This window comes from Pecten maximus, chromosome 7 (genome assembly GCF_902652985.1).
Source record: "Pecten maximus chromosome 7, xPecMax1.1, whole genome shotgun sequence".
Classification (NCBI taxonomy): Eukaryota; Metazoa; Mollusca; class Bivalvia; order Pectinida; family Pectinidae; genus Pecten; species Pecten maximus.
The window spans coordinates 4,061,583-4,067,606 of record NC_047021.1 but is presented as its reverse complement, the minus strand read 5'-3'; positions in this window follow the sequence as shown (position 1 = coordinate 4,067,606).

Below are 6,024 nucleotides of genomic sequence, written 5' to 3'. Positions count from 1 at the left end.
CTCAATATAACACCCATCTAACTTCCGTATCCAGATACAAATGTGTCTGTTAGATAGCTTTATGTCCCACTAGGTACAAAGTATGTGTGTTTATTATTCATCGGGATTATATTATTTTTTTTTTATTTCCCTGTAAACTCGGAATAAAAAATCACGGAAATGATAATATTGAATAAATTCGATGTCGTGATACAGCGGTACATAAAACAAATGATTACTGTCATTGTTATATGTGATTATATCAGACAATATAGAATAGTGTCCTGGGTGTTGACTTTCATTTTGTGGGCAGTTGGAACTCCCCAATAATACATATGTAGCTGTTCCTGAGATAGATACTTGTAATACTAAGAAAAAAGTCTGTAGGAGTGAAAAGAAAAATCTATGGTTCTACAATGAGATAGCAGGTCAACTTTGACTTTATCCATTTCTCCTAAACAGCATCACGGAAATTCCACCAATGTTTTGGTGTTTAATGACAGGGGGCCTAGACTGAAGTCACTTGTCACATGTAGTTAAATCACTTTATAGTTAGGAGAATATTGTGATTATGATGACAGGATTTATCGGGTAGTTTCCCGCGTCCTCAACTATTGCTTACATAATATGCATTTACAACACAGCAAGAAGATATGTAACAGTGACTTAATGGGGAAACACATTACACAACTGAGTTAAATGAATAATACATGAGTTTCATATTTCCGTATAAAATATGCGTGTGACTGGTGAAAATGTTATAAACAATTCTACTGTGCTAAACTTCCGCATATGTTACAGGTAACAATAAAAACAATAATAATGCTCATTACTGGGGAGCAGCGGAAATTTGGGAATTCCTTAAAGAAATACATATTTCCTGATTCCTTATATCTAGCTTCAATAATTAACATATATCCCATATAATGTGTACGCAAACATGTCGTGAACTATTGTTCTCCATCGGTATTGGTTGTCGGCATGGATATTGTTATGCTTTATTCAAATTTCTACTATAAAAACTACCTTATTCCAATGTCTTTCGAGTGAAGAAAACCTTAATCAGCATACGGAGAACTAATAATATATGAAGTTCTCCACAGAAAATTAACAACTGCCTGTAACGAGTTGTTCAGAAGCCTCAATATATCAATTGGAAAGCGTCATTAAAAGATAGAATACAAGTACTGGGGTTACTCATAAGGGCATGTTTGGGCTGTGTCATCAGTACCACCCATGATATCGTGAAAGATTTTTGTGAGAAGGTTGTCATTATGTGGAGAGGATTGCACGAATAGTCATCAAGAAATATTATTGTCAATAATAGAGAGAGAAGAAAGTTTTCCTTCAGGATTTATATGTGATACTTGTGACTCGTAATGCTGTCAATAAATGTGACACATTAACAATAACCAGATCCTTTAGATGATAAGGTCCCGACCTTAAAACGCAGTTTTATGGAATTATTAATAATCGAGTGTCGTGGACACGTAATCACTGGGACGTGGGGAAATTCCGGTTCTAAACTCTAGGTAACACTTTTACAGAAAATGTGTAAAGGTCGTCAAAGACACCACCTAAATAAGATGTACATTCAGTGAAGGGTTAAACCTTCGGTTTGTTTCCTTTTGGTTGTGTGTTTGTGGTAGGCTAATATGGAATTCGTATACACACCCTCTCCCCTACCTTTAAGGACGGGGAGAAACATTAACGCATGCCTTATACCATACATGTTTATTAATACACGGCAGATGGCGACTACTGACGGATAAATTAACACTTCGAGATTTAATCAAAACCATGGGAATATCTAATGGTCGAAATTATAATCTTATTTGAAAAAAAAATCCATGTGTGATATGAAACAAGACGTGTTAGATATTTGTTGATATGCGTAATGGTTGTCACCACCCTAACACTCGTTTGGTAAAGGGACTTAGCCGGACCGTGTATGACGGGTGACGCAGAAGACGCTTACTCTTCGGAACGCTTGGTTTTATTGTCATCTTACTGTTTTCGATGTTTTATAGGTAAGTCCTTATTTTTTATATTTTGACCTCATTTTATCGATTTTTAATTGAAATTACCGTATCGCTATCATGTTGGTATATATGAATTGTGTTTTTGTTGATAATGGTACTTATTACATCAGCTAATTAACAAATAAAACATCAATGTTACTTGAATAATAAGACATCAGTGTGGCGGGAATGATGAAATATTAATGTTACGTAAATAATTAAAACACCAATGTTACACAAATAAATAAAACATAAAACGTGAATAATCAAACATCAATGTTACTGAATAATAAAACATCAATGTTACGTGAATAATGAAATATTAATGTTACGTGAATAATTAAAACACCAATGTTACACAAATAAATAAAACATCAATGTTAAGTACATAATCAAAATATCAGTGTCACGTGAAAAATCAAAGACCAATGTTACGTGAAGAATCAAACATCAATGTTACTGAATAATAAAACGTCAATGTTACGTGAATAATGAAATAATAACGTTACGCAATAATTAAAACATCAGTATTATGTACATAATTAAAATATCAGTGTCACGTGAATAATCAAAACCAATGTTACGTGAAGAATCAAACACCAATGTTACGTGAATAATCAAACGTCAATGTTACGTAAATAATAAAACATCAATGTCACGTGAATAATGAAACATCAATGTCACGCGATTAATCAAAAATCAATTTTACGTGAGTAATTAAAACGTTAATGTCACATGAAGAATCAAACATCAATGTCATGTGAATAATAACACATTAATGCTACGTGATTATTTAAAACATTTATATTACGTGAATAGTAAAACATTTATGTTACCTGAATAATTAAACATCAATGTAACGCAATGATAAAATGTCAGCTATTATCTCTTACCCGCCCTAAGGTCATTTACAATGTAAACACCAGTATTATATAAATATTATCTCTCACCTGCCCTGAGGTCATTTACTATGTAAACATCAGTATTATATAAATATTATCTCTCACCTGCCCTGAGGTCATTTACTATGTAAACATCAGTATTATATAAATATTATCTCTCACCTGCCCTGAGGTCATTTACTATGTAAACATCAGTATTATATAAATATTATCTCTCACCTGCCCTGAGGTCATTTACTATGTAAACATCAGTATTATATAAATATTATCTCTCACCTGCCCTGAGGTCATTTACTATGTAAACATCAGTTATATATAAATATTATCTCTCACCTGCCCTGAGGTCATTTACTCTGTAAACACCAGTAATATATAAATATCATCTCTTACCAACCCTAAGGTCATTTACTATGTAAACATCAGTATTATATAAATATTATCTCTTACCCGCCCTGAGGTCATTATTATGTAAACACCAGTGTTACTTACATATTATATCATACCTGCCCTGAGGTCATTTATGAAAGCTAGGCGGCAATTAACATACGTATGAAATATTCTTCAACACAGAACAAAATGATGACTTAAATTTCTTGATAAAGAACATTGACCCCAACGTACTTTTAACATTGATTTTTCCGATAATTGGATAAAAATTGGATAAATCGTGACGATAACAAGACATTGCTATCAAGCTCCTGAGCTCTTCAGTCTAAATCTCGTTATGCCATACACGTTACATTAATTTACACAACAAATAATCCTAAGATATGCACATTTAGTCTAATTTGGTTTAAGGGTGACTGTGTTTGGTGCGACGTGGCTAGCAGTCCCGATGATATAGTAGTTGATTCGCCGTTAATTTTCTTAATTATCTCATTAGTCAACCTAACGAAAACACACGCACAACAGGATTCAGTATCATTAACAGATTGCCATCTTCCTGATTGGTCTAAAAAGAAACTAATTTGAAAAACGTTTGTCTAACGAAGCATTATCTAATGGATCCTTTGTTAGTTAATCACACATCGCCTGTGATGTTGAAGATTACGGCGGCAGTGACGTATGTAGATAAAGATAGGGTACGTGGGCGTGGTATGTCACGTGGCTCGGGATGACACGAGGAGACACACAAGCCATACACAAAGTATATCATGAACTCTGGATTACCGTTTATTGATATCAGCTTGATGTAAACGTCACATTGATGTATTTACATTTACATCACAGCATTGATCTATATTGTCAGACACATATTAATTGTACAGAAATTCTAGCCAAGATGATCAGAGTCTATCCTCGCATATTTCTGTTCTTACACATCTTAATACTACTGACAAATATATATATTGGTTCTCGGCCTCCGATTTCTAATATCTTCGATGTCTCCAACAGATGTCACCCACCTTTCCATTGTTTCGTCGTAAGTTGAAATATCTAATTTGATAATATAAGTAGATAGGTTTCAACAAAATAAGTAAATAAATAAATGAAATTATAAGTCATAAAAATCATCAAGTTATAAAAGTGGATTATTTCATATTCGACGCCATGACTGTTCAGACAGTATTTGTTCTGGTCTTGGAGTTTGTACATGTACATTATTGATTTTACAGAAGTTGTCTGCATTGTCTTCATGGAATGTTTCTTTGTCCTGAGGTGACGTTTTGTCTTTGGCTTTCAAAGAGGATGTCTTATCTCCATGTAATTTCTTTAAGTTCAGAGCTGATCCTCTTAAAGAGGAGATGGCTTGTCTTCATGCAATGTTCCAATGTTTTGATGGGACCTTTTTTGTCTTGGTATTTAAAGAGGAAGGCTTATCCCACAGCAATGTTCCTATGTCCAGAAAGGACTATTTTGTCTTGGTATTTGAAGAGGATGGCTATCCCACAGCAATGTTCCTATGTCCAGAAAGGACTATTTTGTCTTGGTATTTAAAGAGGAAGGCTTATCCCACAGCAATGTTCCTATGTCCAGAAAGGACTATTTTGTCTTGGTATTTAAAGAGGAAGGCTTATCCCACAGCAATGTTCCTATGTCCAGAAAGTAATATTTTGTCTTGGTATTTGAAGAGGATGGCTTATCCCACAGCAATGTTCCTATGTCCAGAAGGAACTATTTTGTCTTGGTATTTGAAGAGGATGGCTATCCCACAGCAATGTTCCTATGTCCAGAAGGAACTATTTTGTCTTGGTATTTGAAGAGGATGGCTATCCCACAGCAATGTTCCTATGTCCAGAAGGAACTATTTTGTCTTGGTATTTGAAGAGGATGGCTATCCCACAGCAATGTTCCTATGTCCAGAAGGAACTATTTTGTCTTGGTATTTGAAGAGGATGGCTATCCCACAGCAATGTTCCTATGTGTAGAAGGGACTATTTTGTCTTGGTATTTGAAGAGGATGTCGTATCTCCATGTAATGTATTTAAGTTCAGAGCTGATCCTTCTTTAAAGAGGAGATGGCTTGTCTTCATGCAATGTTCCTATGTCCTGATGGGACATTTTTTTGTCTTGGTACATGTATTTAAAGAGGAAGGCTTATCCTGATGGAATGTAATCACCTGATGGGACTATTTTGTCTTGGTATTTGAAGAGGATGGCTATCCCACAGAAATGTTCCTATGTCCAGAAGGAACTATTTTGTCTTGGTATTTGAAGAGGATGGCTATCCCACAGCAGTGTTCCTATGTGTAGAAGGAACTATTTTGTCGTAGTATTTGAAGAGGATGGCTTATCCCACAGCAATGTTCCTATGTCCAGAAGGAACTATTTTCTCTTGATGTATAAAGATGAAATGGTTTGTCTTCATTGGATGGTTTTATGTCCTGAGGTAGCCTTTTGCCTGGGGTTTTAAAGCGGAGATGGGGACTTTTTTGTCTTGGTATTTAAAGAGAATCTCGCTGTGTATCCAGGCAATGTGGCTATGTCCTGGGGTGACATTTTCCGGCGCGTTTGAAAGATGATGTGGGGACTGTTTTGCCTTGGTATTTATAGAGAATCGCGTCGTGTATCCATGAAATGTTCTTATATTCCGGTGTGACTTTTTTGTAGTGGTACTTTCTGTGCGATATATATGGAGTGAATTTTTTCTATTATTGAGTACATACGGCAACTGGAAGGCT